Source organism: Fundulus heteroclitus, chromosome 12 (assembly GCF_011125445.2).
Source record: "Fundulus heteroclitus isolate FHET01 chromosome 12, MU-UCD_Fhet_4.1, whole genome shotgun sequence".
NCBI lineage: Eukaryota > Metazoa > Chordata > Actinopteri > Cyprinodontiformes > Fundulidae > Fundulus > Fundulus heteroclitus.
This window is the reverse complement of record NC_046372.1, coordinates 49,214,782-49,234,988: the sequence shown is the minus strand read 5'-3', so window position 1 is coordinate 49,234,988 and position 20,207 is coordinate 49,214,782. Positions and strand designations below refer to the sequence as shown.

Genomic DNA, 20,207 nt, shown 5'->3' with positions numbered 1-20,207 from the left:
GGCGATCATGTGTTGCGCTGTTACAGCCCACAACACAGCAACGGTTTACCATGGTTGAAATCAAGTTAAGGTAAAATTAATCAAATTAAAACACGACTGAGAGAGGGAGTACAGTACGCGGTAGTCATAGGCAGTAGTCTGAGTAGCGGCAGCGGGGCATTCAATATGGCGGCCACACAAAGTAATACGTCATGACGCCCAAGCCCTATATACCAGTTATTAAACAAACGCTTGTCAGCAGATTGATGAATATGTTTAAATATAAAATGTTATATTTATCTGTAAGACTTGATATAGGCTTATGTTTTTAACTTTAGTAGTTTGAATTGAATAGTTAAATGTGTACAAACCCTGTGAATAACTGACTTAAATCACTACTTTCACTATCACTAATGTTGTGTTGAGACTAATATTGAGAAATAAATCATTATTTTTCTAAATTGTTATCCCCTTACTGCCTGATTTTAATTGTAATTATATAATGAAAAAATAATACAGGAAAAATAAATCTAAATATAAAAACGTAAAAAAAAAAGGAAAATAGTGGATCTAGATAAAGTAAAATAAGTAAAGGCCAGAATTGTTTGGTCACAAATTAGCAACACCAGGCGTTAAGAGGTTAACAATCACTAGAATTATATCAGCTAAAATGAAATTGCTATCATCTAATCCTGTTGTTCTTAATCTTCATGTCTCTATCCAGACAAGGCCGATGTACTGCTGCATCAACTTAAATGCACAACATCTGCCTGGGAGCCAGTGACATCATTGCCCCAGATGATGAAGTGCAGGACGACATGCCAGAGGATGAAGAGGGGGAGAACGTGTTGGAGGCAGTCAGTGGTGCTCCCTGGCGGGACTAGCTGTCTGCCGGGGTGTCTGCCCTGGAGGAGGTTCTACCCGACCACGATTACATTTAGATGGCAAGTATAATCACTTTTTAGCTTTTCTCATGTTAGGGTTATGAAAACAGTTGTAGTAAAGTCATTTTCTGCGTCTTCTTAAACATTTTTAGGAACATGGCAGCCGTCGATTGGGTCAACCCTGTAAACCCTGATGGACGATGTGGTGAACAGTGGAGAGAGGCACCCCCCACCCCCCAGATGATGTCCCACTCACAGTCAGAAGACTCCAAAGTCATCTGTGTGGCATCCCATCCAGTCCAGCAGCACCACCAGGGACTCCTGCTCAGTCAAAATTGTATATATATATATATATATATATATATATATATATATATATATATATGTTCTTTATTAATATGTATTATATATTGTCTGTAAATAGTTGTAGTAGTTAATTTTAAAATCTAATGTAAATAGTTAAAATGTTTTTGATATTGTAAATAATTGCTTCTCTAAAAATAAATTGATGTCACTGAGAAGTTGTTCTAAGTTTACTTAAATTGTAAAGAAGTGATGAAACAGATAATGTAAAAAGGTTAAAAGACTTTAAGAACACACCAACAACAATAACTTTTATAAACAATTTAATAGTTTAATTTAACAACAACAGCAACACAGAACCTGAACTTGTAAAAAAAAACACTAACAAAAATTAACGTCTGTCCACCATCCTCTCCAATAAATCAAATAATCTGTCCATCCTTTCCCGACTCTCTCTTTCTCTTCTCTGCTCTGCCTCCCTCTGCCATCTGATATCCTCACTGATTAAATCTACCAACTCGTCACTCCTACTTCTCTTCCTCCTTTCCTTCCTCTCTCCTGGCCTCTCATCGTCATTCTCTTCCTCATTATCCCCCTGATGCTGCTCAGCCTCTGCAGCACCTGGCCCTGGTGTGTCCTCAGGGATGGAGGCAATTAGGACAGGTGGGGCAATAGAGGGCCTCTGTCCTAATACCTCATCCATGAGGACAAACCAAGGCCAGGTGGCAGCAGTAGGCTTCCCACTGACCCCCTGCCCTGTCCCTGGATCTTTGCATTCCTAAAGTAAAGAAAAACAATTTGTGTCAACAGATGCAATTTTCTGTAGTGTTTCTTTAAAGCTAGAATAAAGGAGTGTTTCATGAACTGGATGGATGCATGAAATTCTACAGAAAAAGAGACAAATTGGAATGTTAACTTGGAGATGACTTTTTTCAAGCTTTCTCAAAGTGTAAATTAACCTGAATATAATACATGTAATATGTTATTTCCCTACACATATATACACACACATATATGTAGCCAAACCTGAACATACTTTGTATTTTTTTTTTCCAAGTTGTCCCACTTTTTTTTGGCCTGTTGTGGCTCAACTTCACCCTCCAGGCCCATTTTTTGCAGGATTGTTCTAAACAAGAGAAATGAGAAGAGATAAACACACAAGGATCACTACTATCACAACTATAAGATTAAAAAAAAGTGACATCTGGGCATCATTTGATGTGATCAAAAGATTATATTTGTACGTTGGTGTTTGAACAGGACTTCTTTGAACTTGTGTGACTTTTACATATAAATGCAACATGTATATGGAATTATGCCTCAATTTTTACCTCCATCCATATGCAGCAGTATTTTTGGCCCCGGTAAAGAGGTGGTCATTTTGCCCACGGAGTTTTATCAACTCCTCTGTATGCTCCCTGCTCCCTAGAACAAAATGACATGTAAAGAATATTTCTGTTATGTCAACAGGCAAAATGACTGTTCTGTATAATTACGCCAGTGTTGTTCTTCAAGTGAATTATACTTTAAACCTTATTATACTGTACTGTAAATTAACTATACGTTACTGAGTATTCAAACAAAACGTTCGCAGTATTGACAACCCAGTACAGCTGGACTGATGTTATTTCTTCAGCTGCCTTAAGCATTGACAGTTCTAATAATTTGTAATAAACTGTATGAGAATAAATTGATCGGATTTGTGAAGGATACGGCTATCAGCACAGTTACAATAAGATGTAGGTTAAAATCAAAAATTGTGACATTTTTATGAAGGCTTTTAAAGGTATACTATGCAACCGGCGTTGATTTTCCAGCGAGGCTCCCCCCAGAGGGCGAAAGTAAAAGTGCACTGTCGTAAATATGCTCAGCTGTTCTCCTGGTTTGTCCGTCAAGCCAGGCGCGGTTGTTTTGAGCTTAGCAGACAGGCGAACACAACGAATACAAAAGTGGAAAAAACGGCAGTACAAACAATGACTAACACAGTGAAAGTATGAACATGCAGAGAGAGAGACAAACCATTCCAATGCAGTGTTTCCCCTAGGAATTTGGAACGACCGGCGGAGCAGGGGGAGACAAGCTTTGCTCCGATGAGCTGCTGAGCGGAGCGGGGGGGGGGGGGAGACATAGTTTGCACCGATGAGCTGCGGAGCGGGGGGGGGGGGGGGGGGGGGAGACAAACTTTGCGCCGCTGAGCGGAGGGGGAGACAAACTTTGCGCCGCTGAGCGGAGGGGGGGGGGAGACAAAGTTTGCGCCGATGAGCTGCTGAGCGGAGCGGAGCGGAGCGGAGCGGGGGGGGGGGGGGGGGGGGGGAGAGACATAGTTTGCGCCGATGAGCTGCTGAGCGGAGCGGGGGGGGAGACAAACTTTGCGCCGCTGAGCGGAGGGGGAGACAAACTTTGCGCCGCTGAGCGGCTGAGCGGAGCAGCGCGCATATCGAGTTAGTTTTATTTTTTTATTATTATTTTTTTGGAATGTCGGCGAGGCGGTAGCGTGAGGGAAACCATACAATGTTACTTACAATCGCATCAGCAGAAACGCGAGGTCCGCGTCAGCCTGGCAGCCTTCTATGTTCACCTGTGTATGACTCCTCTCTCTGTCCAGAGCCCTTTTCCTCTTTCTTGCCTGCTCCGACATGTGCTTTCGCTGTTTTCTCGCTGGTTCCGCCATGATAACTGCACAAATATCGCCACTGCGCTACCAACGAGCACACCTTTCACTGCGGGCGTGTAGCAGTTCTCGCCGTAAAGCAAGACCGACTCTCGTGATGCACACGAGACTACTGAGCCTGTGACTGCGGGCCGACGGTATTTCCCCCACAGACCACCAGGGCGGCCGAGAAAACCTTAGTTCAACCTGAAATGACTCATTTAATCATCCAAAACGGTATGGAACATATTAATTAACTGAAAAATGTTGCATAGTATGCCTTTAATGTTGCTGAACGTCTCGTATCAACAGATTAGCTCTAAGCTTTAGCAAATTCTGCTAGAAATTCCGGTGGCTCCGTTACCGTCACGTATTTTAATAGATGTTCAGTTAAAAAAATAAAAACAAACTACTTACATTTAAAGATGTACTCAGCACTACTGCCAGCGCTGCTGCTGCTTTCCATTATGAATAAAATCTCTCGGAAAATCAGCCTTTTTACTTCTTCTTCTTCTCCTTCAACTACTAAAAAAAGAGCGTGCAAAGCACCTCGGGAAATCTTATGGCAGGCGAGGCCACTAAGGATGGTATCGGTGCATCCTCAGAATTCAGGGAAAAGTAGGACGCATTCTGAGGCTGCATTTTAAGCATCCTCAGAATTTTTGCCAAAAGGGACAGCCTCTGCGCATCGTTGTGACGTCACTGGCCTTAAAATGCGTCCTTCGAAGGACGCAGCCGCTGAATTGAGACACAGCTATTGACTGTAGTAGCATGGCTTCTACATCAGGAGGAAATAGTGGAAATGAAATGGAGTGGATGATATCGAGGTCAGCAAAAATGAAAAGAGCAATCAGAAAGAGACATGAAAGGGCAAGAAGTTGGTCGGAGGAAAGTGAGCCAGGAGCGGAAGGCTTTAAAAGGACAAAAATAAATCAAAGAGTAAGTTCACGGGAACAAGATAACAGTAATACAGAAGTGGAATACAAAGTTGTGGTGGAATTTCAGCAAGAAAGGGGTTATATTCATCCGATAAAGATAACCAAAGCAATAGAGGTTGAGATAGGGAAAATCAAAACGGCTAGAATCATGAACAACAGAAAAGTGATAATTCAAGCTATCAGTGAGGCACAACAACAGAAGATAATTAAAATGAAAACTCTGATGGGAGAAAGAATTAAATCATATATACCAGGTTATATGGCAAGGTTGAGAGGAGTAATTTCAGGAGTTCCACTTGAAATGACAATGGAGGAGGTGAAGAATGAAATAGAAGGGAAAATAACAAATGCCACCAGGATTAAAAGTAGAAGAGAAGGGGAACTCAAAGACACTATGGCTGTGATATTGCAGTTTGAAAATAACATGCCAGAAAATATACAGCTAGGATTCATGAACTATAAAGTTAGAGAGTACATCCCGAAACCGTTCAGATGTTTTACCTGTCAAAGAAGGGGACACATTGCAAAAGAATGTAAGGGAAAAATTAGATGTGCAAGATGTGGAGGTCCACATGAATTTGGAAAGTGTGACAAAGACGCTAAAATCAAATGCTGTAACAGTGGTGGTGATCACATTGCAGCCTATGGTGGATGTATAGTTCAAAGGGAAGCTAGAGAAGCCCAGAAAATCAAGATAACAGAAAGAGTTTCTTACGCAGAAGCATTAAAAAGAGTAAAGAAAGATAGTACAAGAGGAATGAGGCTGGGAGAAGCAGATCAAAGTTACGCTTCTCGGAACACAAATCAAGGACTGAATGATCAGAGACAAATATTAATGCCAACAACATATATGAATAATACATGTTTGCATAAATGTAAAATAGAGTAAAATACAATGATGGTGAAAAAAGAAAACTTTGTAGCATTTATATGTCATATTATTAATGTCACAGTCCAAATGAAGAAGAAAAGTGATAAAATAAAAGCAATAGTGACAGCAGCAGGGAGGTTCCTTGATATGAAAGAAATTCAAGCAGATCAGATACATACCATATTGAGTGCCACTGAAATAACAGAAAATGGTCACGATTAGGATATAAGCTTTGTAGGTGGTTATTCATATTCTTCAATGGAATGCCAGAAGTTTAATAGCTAATGGACAAGAATTTAAAAAAGTATATTTATGAATTAGAAGTAATACCAAATTTAATATGTATACAAGAAACATGGTTAAACTCAAACTTAGATTTTAAAATTCCTGGATATAACATAGAAAGACAGGATAGAAGTAATGGTAGTGGTGGAGGATGTGCCACCTTAATTAAGGAAGGAATAGCTTATAAGAAAAACTCATTAAATAAAAAAATAGAATGTGTGAATATAGAAATATTTAATTTAAGGAAACATGGAAATATTAAAATCATTAATTATTATAATCCATGTAAAAATCTAGATAATGAAATATTTAAGGAAATAGGGAAAATACATAGAAGAGAAGTTTGGTGTGGAGATTTTAATGCTCACAACAGTCTATGGGGTAGCAAGAAGACGGATTATAATGGTAAAATAGTGGAAGAATTAATGGATGAAAGGTCATTAGTTTGTCTTAATAATGGAAAAGGTACAAGAGTAAATATACATAAAAATACAATTTCATGTCTAGATATTACATTAATATCTGAATGTCTTGTTAGTGCATGTGAATGGGATATAAATGGGGAATCTACATTAGGGAGTGATCACTTTCCAGTAAGTACAATAATTAATGATAATATAAATAGACAAGAAGAGTTTACATTAATAAGATGGTGCTTTAATAAAGCTGATTGGTTTAAATTTAAAACAAAATGTGAGGAAACAAGACATATAGTAACATTAGAAGGTAATATTGAAGAGTGTACAAATCAAATAATAGAACATATTATAAATGCTGCAACTTACAGCATACCAAAAATAAAAGTGAAAGGTCAGAAGAAAGTAGTTCCTTGGTGGAATAATGAATGTAGTAAAACAATTAAAGATTGTAATAAAGCTTTTAAAATACTACAGAAAAATCTAACAGTCGAAAACCTTATTGATTATAAAAGGAAAAGAGCAAAAGCTCGGAAAACTATACAGGATGCAAAAAAGAAAACGTGGAGAGAATATTGTTCATCAATAGGTGCAGAAATAAATATAAAGAATGTGTGGTCAATGTTTAGAAAAATGACAGGGAAAAAGACCAATGTTAATATTCCATCCTTAGTCAGAGGACAGGAGGTATTGGTTATAAATAAAGATAAGGCAGAGTTATTAGGAGAGACATTTGCGGCAGTTCATAGTGGTGATCACTTGACAGATATTCATAGAAGGCAGATGATCCAAAAACTTGAAAATCATAAAGACTTACTAGAAAAATGTCAAAAATATATGACATTAGATATGAATATAACCATAAAAGAAATAAAAACAGTATTGAAAGGGACAGGATATTCAGCTCCAGGGGAGGACCAATTATGCTACGCTATGTTTCGACAGATTCCGGAAATAACACTGAAATTAATATTAGAATTATTTAATAAAATATGGAAAGAAGGATCAATACCAAATAGTTGGAAAAGGGCAATAATCTTACCATTTAATAAGCCAGGTAAAGACTCTACCTGTCCAAATAATTACAGACCAATAGCTCTTACTTCTCATTTAAGTAAATGGATGGAGAAAATAATGGTTAATAGATTAGGATACTTTCTTGAGAAGAATAGTTAAATTAATGAATATCAATGTGGATTCAGAACAGGAAGATCAACAATGGATGCTCTAATTAGAGTCAGCAATGACATAGAGAAAGCTTTAAAAATGAAGGAAATAATGATTATAGTATTTTTTGACATAGAAAAAACATATGACTCACTATGGAAAGAAGGATTACTTATAAAAATGAAACAGATGGGAATAGGTGGGAGAATGTATAATTGGATAGCAAATTTTCTACTAGATAGAAAAATATGAGTAAAAATTGGGAATGATTATTCAAATGAATATAATGTTGAAAATGGAATACCTCAAGGTAGTGTAATTAGTCCAATTTTATTTAATATTATGATCAATGATATTTTCTATGATACTGATAAATGTATAAAATCTGCACTGTATGCAGATGATGGGGCCATATGGATGAAAGGGAAAAATATTAAATATGAGGTAGAAAATATTAAAAAAGCAATTAGTAAAGTAGAAAAATGGTCTTATGAATGGGGTTTCAAATTATCAGCAAGCAAGTCTTGTTATATGGTTGTCACAAAGAAGAGAAATATTAATATAGAAACAATAACATTGTATGGACAGACTTTAGAAAGAGTAACAGAATATAAATATCTAGGTGTATGGTTGGACAGTTCTTACTCATGGAAAACACATATAGATAACTTAGAAACCAAGTGTAAAAAAGTTATTAATCTGTTAAAGGCTGTGGCTGGAAATAATTGGGGGGGCAGATAAACAGTCATTATTAAGCATATACAGGGCTCTCGTGAGAACAATAATAGATTATGGCAGTATTATATATGGAGCAGCAGCTAAAACATCATTACAAAAAATAGAAAGAATACAGTGTAGAGCTTTACGTATATGTACAGGAGCAATAAAAACAACACCTATTAATGCTCTCTTAATTGAAAATGGGGAAACTCCACTGGAAATGAGGAGAATTAAATTAGCTTTAGCATATTGGATGAAAATTAAAAGTAATATAGATAATCATGTGAATTCAACTATTATACAAAATTGTTGGGAATTTGTGAAGTTCCAAAGTAATGGATTTGGATGGATGGTTAGGAAATGGATTAAAAAGTATGGATTAGAAAACAAGGAAACAGCTCAATTTAACCCAATTAGCGTTATTCCTCCATGGCTAATACCAGAGGTTAATGTAGATTTGCAAATTAATACAATAAAAAATAATTGGAATTTAAATGAAATAGGGATAAAAACTGATATTTATTTAAGAACTACATAGAACCATCTGTATAAATTTTAAGGTAATTATTATAAGAATTTAAAAGGATATGTGGGAATAGGAATATATGTTCCAGAGTTTAAAAAATGTATTTATAAAAGAATATCAGATCAATTGTCGGTTTTTACAGCAGAAATGGTGGCAGTTATATTAAGCTTGCAATGGGTGGAGGAGATTCGACCAATCAGGGTGGTTGTGTGCACAGATTCTAAAGCAGTAGTGGAAAGTATTAAGGGAGAAGGAAATAATAAAAAAGATTTGGTATTAGAAATTCATCATATTTTATTTAGATTATATAGGGGTGGCATAGATGTTTGGTTTTGTTGGGTACCAGCACATGAAGGAGTAAAAGGCAATGAAAAGGCAGATAAATTAGCTAAAAGGGCTTTGGAGGGGGAAATAACAATTTCAATTCCTTTTGGGAAAGGGGAAGGGAAATCACTTATTAAAAGTAAAGAAATGGAGGAATGGCAAAAAATATGGAATGAAGATAACAAAGGAAGAAGATTATATGAAGTGCAAAAGCCAGTTCGAATTCGAAGCATTAATGAAAGAAACAGAAGAGAAGAAATACTAATTAGTAGATTAAGAATAGGTCATACCTACTTAAATGACATGCTTTATTTAATAGGAAGGAATAGTGATAAATCTGAGAGATGTGGAGAAAAGGAAAATGTAGAACACATACTGATGAACTGTAAGTCATATAAACTTGAAAGGGAAGAATTTCAAGAGAATAGTTAGAAGTATAGGGCATGAATGGAATCTTAAAGGTATATTAGGAAATGAAGGAAACATAACAGATATTCATAAATTAAGGAAAGCATTGTTTATTTATCTTAAGAATACAAAATTAAAAAATAGAATCTAATAGATGTGAAGTAACGCTACTACACACTCATGTACAGTAGGTGGCGGTATGCACTTTAAAGTTGCTTGTGATCCGCCATAATAGAAAAGAAGAAGAAGAAGAGGCCAGTGGCGGAGGTTTTGAGAGGAGGATTGAGAGCAGAGTGAAAGTCGGTAGGAGTTGATTATTTTTGGCGGATTGCATAAACTGTACATTGAATGTAACTTTATGGCTTCCACATCAGGTGGAAATAGTGGAGAAGAAATGGAATGGATGATGTCTAGGTCTTCTAGGAGAAAGAAGTAAAAAAACAAAAACAATCACAAGTCTGGAAAAACAAGTACAGGGAGAGCGAGGAAATGGGGAAGAGGAGTGGAAAGTCACCGTCGAGTTTAAACAAGAGGGAGGACATCTTCATCTGATAAAACTAACCTAAGCAATAGAGAAAGAAATTGGGCGAATCAGTTCAGCCAGGATAATGAACAACCGAAAGATATTAATTTTTGCTACTAGCAAAAAACAATAAGAACAGATTCTCAAAATGACAACCTTGGTAGGTGAAAGAGTCAAAACATTCATCCCTGGTGCAGCTGCAAGATTAAGAGGAGTAATTTCAGGAGTTCCATTAGACATGACAGTTGAAGAAATCAAACAAGAAATAAAAGGAGGCAAAGTTATTGAAGTAACAAGGATAAAAAACAAAAGAGACGAAGTTGTTAAAGACAATAATATTGCAGTTTGAGGATGTTGTACCGGAATCTGTACAGATAGGATACATACATTTCAGGGTGAGAGAATACATTCCTAATCCAATAAGGTGTTTTGTTTGTCAGAGAATGGGTCAAGTAGCAAAGGAGTGCAAAGGGAAAATAAGGTGTGCAAGATGTGGAGGGTCGGATGAGTATGGAAAGTGTGATAAAGATGCCAAAGTTAAATGTTGTAACTGTGGAGGAGAACATAGTGCAGCATATGGAGGGTGTACAGTACAAAGATAAGCAAGGCAAGCACAAAGAATAAAAATAACAGAGAAGGTTTCATATGCTGAGGCATTAAGGAAAGTTAGAAAAGAAAGTACAAATAATTTGGGAAATAAAGAAATTAATCAAGGAGATTTAAATCAGGAAAATAATGATTCACAAAGAAAACAGAAGCAAATCATTGTTAGTTCAACAGCTGAAAGTAATGCATATAAGCACAAATGTAATGTAGATGAGAATACAATGATGGTGAAAAAAGATAATTTTGTGGCATTTATTTGTCACATTATTAATGTTACAGTGCAAATGAAAAAGAAAAGTGATAAAATCAAAACGATTGTAGAAGCAGCAGGACGGTTTCTGGACATGAAAGAGAGCCAAGCAGATCAAATTCATAAACTTCTGAGTTCAGCTGGAAATGATCAAGAAAAGGATTAAAAAAAAATGGTCATTCATATTCTACAATGGAATGCTAGAAGTCTCATAGTAAATGGTCAAGAACTTAAAAAATATGTACATGAATTAGAAACAGTTCCAGATGTTATTTGTATTCAGGAAACCTGGTTAAAACCATCTTTAGATTTTAAAATTCCCGGTTACAGTTCAGTCAGAAGAGATAGGAGTAACAATAGTAATGGAGGAGGTTGTGCAACTTTCATTAAAGATGGATTGGCATATAAAGAATATCAAGTACCTGGTCAGTATGAATGTGTAAGTGTAGGATTATATAATTTAAAAAAAATTGGTAATATTAGGATTCTCAACTATTATAATCCATGTAAAAGGTTAGAAAGTGAGGTATTTAATAACATTTCAGGATCAATAACTAGAAGAGAAGTTTGGTGTGGGGATTTTAATGCACACATTGTCAGTCTGTCTGCCTATGGGGAAGCAGACAGACTGACAATAATGGTAAAATAGTGGAAGAAATGATGGATGAAAGGTCACTGGTGTGTCTTAATAATGGACAGGGAACAAGAATTGATATATATAAAGGAAATATATCATGTCTTGACCTAACATTAGTATCAAGTTCGATAGTAAGTTCTTGTGAGTGGGGTGTGAGGGGAGAGTCTACAATAGGAAGTGATCACTTTCCTGTTAGCACAATTATTAAAGACAATTTATTTAGACTAAATAAAATCAAAATAACAAGATGGTGCTTTGGTAAAGCAAAATGGCAAATGTTTAGAATAGTATGTGAGCAAACTAGTCATTTAGTGACATTAAAAGGAAATATAGATGAGTGCACTAAACAGGTAACGGATCATATACTAAATGCTGCAGAAATTAAGTATTCCAAAAGCAATTATTAAAGGAAAGACAAAAATTGTGCCATGGTGGAATAAGGATTGTAGCAGAGTGATTAAAGAACGAAATAAATATAAATATAAGAAGAAAAGGGCAGAGGCTCGTAAAATAATTAAAGAGGCTAAGAAGGAAACATGGAGAAATTATTGTTCATCTATAGGAGCAGAAGTTCAACTACAATATGTTTGGTCAATGTTCAAGAAGATGTGTGGGAAAAGAAATCAAGTTAGAATTCCAGCATTGGTTAGCGGTCAAGAAGTAGTGGTGTTAAATAAAGATAAGGCAGACATTTTGGGTGAGGCATTTGCAGCAGTGCATAGTGGGGAGCACCTAGGAAATATACATAGGAATCAAAAAGAACAAAAACTCAACGAATTTAATGATATATACAAAAAGAAAGATAGATCTGTATCAGCATTAGATGAAGATATAAGCATGAATGAAATAAAAACAGTTATTAAAGATACTGGATATTCAGCTCTAGGAGATGATAATCTTTGTTATGCAATGTTTAGAAGATTACCGGAAGCAACGTTAAAATTAATTCTACAACTTTTTAATAAAATTTGGAGAAAAGGTGACGTTCCAAAGAAATGGAAAACTGCAATAATCCTCCCATTTAATAAACCAGGAAAAGATTCTACAGACCCAAATAATTACAGACCAATAGCATTGACATCTCATTTATGTAAATGGATGGACAAAATATTAGTAAAGAGATTAGGGTTTATTTTAGAGCAGGGGCAGATATTCAGTAATTATCAATGTGGATTTAGAACAGGAAGGTCTACAATGGATGCACTAGTGAGAATTACTAATGTGATAGAAAAAGGATTAAAAAATAAGGAATTGATAATAGCAGTATTCTTTGATATAGAAAAAGCATATGATTCAATGTGGAGGGAAGGTTTACTGATTAAGTTGGGAAATATGGGAATAGGTGGAAGAATGTATAATTGGATAGCAAGTTTCTTTGCAGATAGGAAAATTAGAGTCAAAGTTGGGGATAATTATTCAAGAGATTTTAAAGTTGAAAACGGCACTCCTCAAGGGAGTGTAATTAGTCCTGTTCTTTTTAATATTATGATTAATGATATATTCTTAAATATAGATGAATGCATTAAATCAGCACTATATGCAGATGATGGAGCCATATGGATGAGGGGAAGGAATGTCTCGCACGTAGTAAAAAATATAAAGAGAGTTGTTAATACAATAGAAAAATGGTCATATGAATGGGGATTTAAATTGTCAGTAAGTAAATATTGTTATATGATTTCCAGTAATAAAAGAAATTGATATAGGAGAAATAAAATTATATGATCAACCTAAAAAAAGAGTAGCAGAATTCAAATATTAAGGATTATGGTTAGATAGTTCATATACGGAAAATACATACAATTAGAAACTAAATGCAAGAAAGTAATACATCTCATGAAAGCCGTGGCTGGGAATGATTGGGGGGCTGATAAGCAGTCACTATTGAATATTTACAGGGCACTTATGAGATCAGCAATAGATTATGGATGTATGGTATATGGAGCAGCAGCAAAATCATCATTACAAATAGTAGACAAATTACAATATAGGGCATTACGAATAGCTACTGGAGTAACTAAGACTACCCCTATTAATGCTCTTTTAGTAGAGGCTGGAGAAACTCCTTTGGAAATGAGACGGGTCAAAATATCACTTTCATACTGGATCAGAATCAAAAGTAGTAGTCAAGAAAACTTAGCAACAAGCATTATAAAGAACTGTTGGGAATATTACAAATTTACAAGAAAGGGTTTTGGCTGGACTGTGAATAAATGGGCAAAAATATATGAGTTAGATAATAAGACATTTTCAAAAAATAACCCAATTAGTACTGTGCCACCATGGTTGATTCCAGAAACCAAAGTTGACCTTAAAATACATGAAATGAAAAGAGAATTGAAACATAATGAAGTCGGGGTTAAAACTAGCATATATATTAGACAATGGTATTATAGTTATTTAAAAATATACACAGATGGTTCAAAAAATTCAAAGGGAAATGTGGGAATAGGGATATTCATTCCGGAGTTTAATAAATGTATATGTAAAAGATTAACTGACCTGTTATCGATATACACAGCAGAAATGGTTGCAATTATTCTTAGTTTACAGTGGGTGGAGGAGGTTAGACCGGATAGGGTGGTAATTTGTACAGATTCAAAAGCTGCAATAGAAAGTATTCACTCAGGAGGAAATAATAGGAAAGACCTTGTTTTAGAAATTTATCAGAGTTTGTTTAGGTTATATAGGTGTGGAATAGATGTTCAGTTCTGTTGGGTACCGGCACATGAAGGGGTGAAAGGAAATGAAAAAGCAGACAAGCTAGCTAAAAAGGCTTTAGGAAAGCAGAATGTAGTTGAGATAACATTTGGGAAAGGGGAAGGGAAATCAATAATTAAAAAGCAAGAAACATAAATGTGGCCAAAAATATGGGATGAAGATGAGAAAGGAAGAAAATTATATAGGATTCAAAAATCTGTCATAATTAAAAATTATGACAGATTGTATATAATTGGGAATTGGGAATTGTATATACTAGGGAAGAGAAATAATGATATATGTGAGGGTTGTGGAGGAAAAGAAAATGTGGATCATGTTCTGATGAAATGCATTAAATATGCAACGGAAAGAGAGAGGATGAGGAAAGTATGTGTGTGTGTGTGTGTGTGTGTGTGTGTGTGGTGTAGAAGAGGAGAGATGAACGAGAAGAGAGAGGAGAGAGAGAGAGATAGAGAGAGAGAGATAGAGTAGAGAGAGAAGAGAGAGAGAGGAGAGAGAGAGAGAGAAGAGAGATAGGAGAAGAGGAGGAGAGAAGAGAGGAGGAGAGAGAGAGAGAGAGAGAGAGAGAGAGAGAGAGAGAGAGAGAGAGAGTGTGTGTGTGTGTGTGAGTGGCTGTGTTTTGCAGCATGCATAAATTCTGTCAGAATATTCAATTACTTTTAACCACACTAAGATGCACTGAACCATTTGTTATAATAGCTATAGCTTTAAAGTTTTCAGAAAAAAACAACGTGAAAATTAGTTCAATAATCAGCGAGTTGACTAAAATTGATTCTGCACCTAGTTAATACATTACACTGAGCAGAGATGTCGTCCGCCCCAAGATGGCGCTCCTAAATCTCGTCAGCGCCTATAGGCGAGAGCGGTCGATGCGGGGTCTACTCTATGGTCCAGTCCATAGACATATATAAAGAGTAGACCCCGCATTGACTGTTGCTGCGCATGAATTACGGCCGCCATCTTGGGGCGGTCGACTTGCTACCCTAACCTGCTGATTCAAGCTGAACACACTAATGATGCCTTAGCACTGTGGGGCTCATTTTTGTTTAAATCGAGGGACTATTTACGTCAGGGCTCGAGGAATAACTTTTCACAAGTAAGATGAACAGATATCGTTTATATTTTTTATTAGAATGTGATTTTTCTAAAATTAGGCAGAGAGATACAGGTCTACACGTCCAAGTCTTTGTGACTTAGTCTCTCCAAAACCGCATCTGCTCCGTGCAGGCAGCATCAGAGCTTAGTTAGACAATTAGTGAATAAACAGCATATATATATATATATATATATATATATATATATAATATATATATATATATATATATATATATATATATATAGATATATATACTATATCTAGATATAGATATATATAATATATAGTATATATATATCTACTAATATATATATATATATAGCTATAGATATAGATAGATAGATAGATATAGATATACAGAGAGAGAGAGAGAGAGTTCATTTGCAAAAACAGATAACTCCGTTTTTATAAATAAAAAAAAACATACTTTTTATTATTTAGTTAAGGTGATACCAGTCAAACTAACCTACCTGATGAATTTGATCAGGTAAGAGCGACATAACAAAATAATGGCATCTCAAAAATACACCTTCATTAAAAGGACCCCCCCCCCTACACACACACACACTTACATTTTCGATTATTTGGCTAAAAACGGAGTTATCTGTTTTTGCAAATGAACTCTTCTTTTATACAGTGAACCCTCGCTATATCGCGGTTCCCGTTTCACGGTCTCGCTGCTTCATGGATTTGCATTGATGAGCCGTTCATTACAGTTCTCAAACATAATCGATGGTGGCATGTCGGTTTATTCCAAAAATGAGAATCTTCACCAGCATGTCAGTTTACAAGATTCTTTTTGCCCAGAAGAACTACAACTACAGATAACTATGTTCTTCTCCCGAAAAAAAAAAACACACCTGCACCGCGCGGGCTTTAGAAGAAAAAAACGCTAGAGAGCGGAGTCAGGATGCAGCGGCTCAGTCAGAAGAGCAGTGAAATACATGTGAGTCACTATTTGTCCTACTGTACTTTGTATTTTTTTCATAATCATTTTTCATTTTCTCCCGTTCTAATACAATGACTCGGGTCGCGGTGGGGCGGTGCTGATCTCTGCAATTTGAAGCATTCAGTTCGTATTGATGATCAAATTAGTATTTTACAGCACAGTAGTTATTTGTAAAAAAAAAAAAAAAAAAAAAACCTGTGTGTGTGTGTGTGTATGTATGTATGTTTTTGTATATAGTAATAACAAAAAAATATTAAAGTGTATGAGTGGCTGTGTTTTGCAGCATACATAAATTCTGTCAGAATATTCAATTACTTTTAACCACACTAAAAACATTTAACTGCACTGAACCATTTGTTATAATAGCTATAGCTTTAAAGTTTTCAGAAAAAAACAACAACGTGAAAATTAGTTCAATAATCAGCAAGTATAGTTGACTTAAATTGATTCTGCACCTGGTTAACACATTACACTGAGCTGAGTTCTCGACCGCCCCAAGATGGCGCCCCTAAATCTCGTCCGCGCCTATAGGCGAGAGCGGTCTATGCGGGGTCTACTCTTTCCAGTCGGCCGGAAACGTCAAACAAAAGGAAGAAGAAGAAGAAGAACTACTACTACTACTACTATTTGTCAAGACAATACAACAGACACAGCCTGGTATGTTGAAAGAGCGGGAGCTCGGTACTGTAGCGGTACAAGGCCTTTGTAGAAATGATTGTGGAGGATCTAAAGACAACGACGGAGAGCTTTGGCTCGGTTCCCCGGTCGGCCGTAGCAATAGCTCAGCTAGTCCGTATGGTCGGAGCTGTGCTCTAGTGCAGAGGTCTTCAACCCTGGTCCGACCTCGGGACCCACTACCCTGCATGTTTTAGGTGTTTTCCTTCCCTGAAGAAATGTGTGATTAACAGACATTAGCAGGCCCATGACTGCTGCTGAGGAGGTCATGCATCATTTGATCCAGGTGTGCTGGAGCAGAGACGCATGTAAAACATACAGGACAGTCGGTCCCGAGGACCAGGGTTGAAGACCTCTGGTCTGCTGGATTCTGTAGTGACAGTGAAAAAGCAGACAAGCTTGGCAGGGATGGCCAACTAGTCAGAGACTAAGAGCCACTTTTTTTTTCTGTGTTACTGCAAAGAGCCACATCATACACACGGGTACACATGAACATAATTTTTTAATCATGTATTCACACATACACAGACCTCTGCTCAGCCAGATCTAATTAAAAAAACACACCAACATGATAATATCAGTAATTTTCAACGGTTAACATTGTGCACTGTCTCACACACACACACAAACTCTCAGTTCAAGCAAGTCCACAAACAATAATAGAATCATTTTCAATAACATCTTTCTCTTACTTTGCTGCTTAGTGAGACTTCTGGCATTCCTTATCTTGAACAATCCTCTTCAAATCTGGCTTGTATTTTGTTGTTGCCACTCTAAGCAATTCTTTCAAATGAGTGTCAGTCAGAACAGATCGATGCTTTGATTTCACATGTTTCAGGGTAGAAAACACAGACTCGCAGACGTACGTTGACCCAAACATGGACAGTATCTTAAGCGCAGCTCGTTTGATGTTGGGGTATTTTTCCAGAACTCAACGGTCCCTTCCCTTAAAACAGCTTTCAGTTGATCCTCCTCACAAAGGTCGATCATCTCCAACTCAACCGCAGCCTCATCTGTGACGAGCGGTGCTTTCAGTCTGTCTCCGCATTAAAATGGGTCGACGAGGAATGTAATCTGTGGTCTTTTCAGTTGTAGATCACAGAACCGGGTCACAAAGCTTTCGCGCAGGTTTGCAACCAGTGTTGCATATCTGTCTCTTTTCTTTTTCAGGGTGGCGGGTGACTGGTGACTTGCTCACCGGCTTTTAGCAGAGTATGAAAATGTGTTAAATCTCCCTTTTGAATATGCGCCTCGAACAGCTTTAGTTTATTGACAAACGCAAACACACTTTGCACCAGGTCAGGCAGCATTTTTAACTTACCCTGCAGGGTCAGGTTCAGTCTTTCCAAGTGACACAGCATGTCGACTGAAAATGCCAGATCCATAATCCACTCGAGGTCTGAGAGCTCGGAATAGTCCTTGTCCTTCTCTTCCATGAACAGTTTCACAGCATCCAAAAGCTCGAAGAAGCGAGAGAATACCTTGCTTTTTGACAGCCACCTCACAGTGCAGTGCAGCGGCAGGTCACCTGGAAGCCCTTGGTCTAGCTCAACGATGAGATTCCTGAATTGCCTGTGGTTAAGCGCATGTGTGCGGATGTAGTTGATGATTTCCATCACAGGCTTCATGGCGTTGTTTAAATTCAATGATTTAGACACGAGTTGCTCCCTTTGGATGATGCAGTGGAAATTCCAAAAGACGGGAAATGTTTGATCAGCTTTGCACAGCCCCACAAGCCCGTTTACGGATCCGATCATGGCTGGCGCTCCATCCGTGGCTATTGCAGTTAGTTTCTGTATGGGGAGATTTGCTTTTGCAAACGCAGCCATCATTGCTTCTTTCACATCTATGCCACGGGTTCTGTCTTTTAATGTCACAATATCAAGGAGTTCTTCTTTGATCATACATTCATTTGACACAAACCGTGCAAATATTTCCAACTGAGGCTTGTCTTGTATGTCACAACTCTCAACCAATGCCACACTAAAACACTCACATGTTTGAACACAATTATATGATAGCCTCTATTATATAATTCCACAAAAATATCCTTTGATCACTAAGTTGACTTATTATGATATAACATATTTGATCTTTTGAAGGAGCTGTCCTCTTTGTTTTCCTTAAAGGTCGATTTAGCTCTGCTTTTGTAAACGTTGCATTCATTAATTTATTGTTGTCTTCATCTTGACTTAATATCTCTACATTCTCTGCTATTGTTACTTTTCTTCTTCTACTTCCTTCACTTATATTTTCTGATTCATGAACTCTAATTAGCTGACATTCCAGCTTACTCATCATTCTTTTTTGCTGTAATTCCTTTATCTATTAAAACGGGATAGCCAAGCTCTCTTTTCATCCCATTCATTCTTTTAATCATTCCTCATATTTTATCTATTTTTGTTTCTCTTCCTCTACATTACAAAACTTTCTCCAAAATATCTTCTTTGCATTTTTAATTGTTTTTCTCACCATTGCCGACAGCCTTTTATATTCAATAAGATTTTGTATATTCTGAGTTCTTTTTATTACCTTAAATTCTTTATTTCGAGATTTAACTACATGCTTCTGTCCACCATAGTACAATTTTCTTTTTATGTTTCCCTCCTTTCTGTTTAATTGTTTTGCAGCTTCTGAGATGGCTTCACACATGAATGATGAATGATTCCACCAGCTACTGATTGACACCCAAGTTAGATCAATTGCTGACTCTGTCATTCCTAATGTCTATTCATGTATCATTCCCATCATTTAAACATATTAGATTGTTCATGCCAATCAATCCTTCAATTATTTCTCCATTATTATCATTGTGACTTCCCCATAATGTGCTATGTGCATTCAAATCTCCACAAGATATTATCTTCCCCTTTAGATTTTGTGTCAACCCCTGTAATAATTCCAAAGATAACCTCTTACACAGATTATAGAAATTAACTTGCGCAATTTCCCTCCAAACTTCAATTATCATTTCTAAAACTTCAGATTTTTTCAAAAATCAATATGACACCTCTTGTTTGACAAATATCACACAACCACCTCCTTCACGCTCCTCTCTATCCCAGCATATACTCTTATATCCATTAATGACAAATTCTAATGTTGGTTTCAGCCACGTTTCTTGAACACATATAATTTCTGGTCTATTTTTCAGATTGTTAATACAACCTTTAAACTCTTGACCATTTTGTATTAGACTCCTTGCATTCCATTGCAAAATAATCATGCAGCTCTCTCTTCAACACTTCCATGCCTTCTATCTGTCTCTAGTCTTTTGTT

The 20,207-nt window shown here is 36.6% G+C and overlaps 1 protein-coding gene and 1 long non-coding RNA gene across 4 annotated transcripts in view; one reads left to right on the top strand and one right to left on the bottom strand.

Moving 5' to 3' along the window:
- Positions 1-1,495: 1,495 nt before the first annotated feature.
- On the bottom strand, positions 1,496-4,330 carry LOC118565085. Its single transcript, XR_004932182.1, has 3 exons — positions 4,234-4,330; positions 2,498-2,591; positions 1,496-2,292 (listed from the first exon to the last, which is right to left on the bottom strand). It is a non-coding gene; the product is annotated as an uncharacterized LOC118565085 (long non-coding RNA).
- A 5,366-nt stretch (positions 4,331-9,696) lies between these two features.
- The window catches only part of gtf2h2 (general transcription factor IIH, polypeptide 2), a 57,010-nt gene continuing 46,499 nt past the window's right edge, over positions 9,697-20,207 (top strand). The window contains exons 1-2 of one of the 3 annotated variants that reach the window (XM_036144724.1): positions 16,838-16,910; positions 19,559-19,620. The gene's annotated coding sequence lies outside the window, so the exon portion shown is untranslated. Of the gene's footprint in view, positions 9,775-16,803; positions 16,911-19,558; positions 19,621-20,207 lie in introns of those variants that run through there. The other 2 variants (XM_036144723.1, XM_036144722.1) reach the window with 2 other exon arrangements.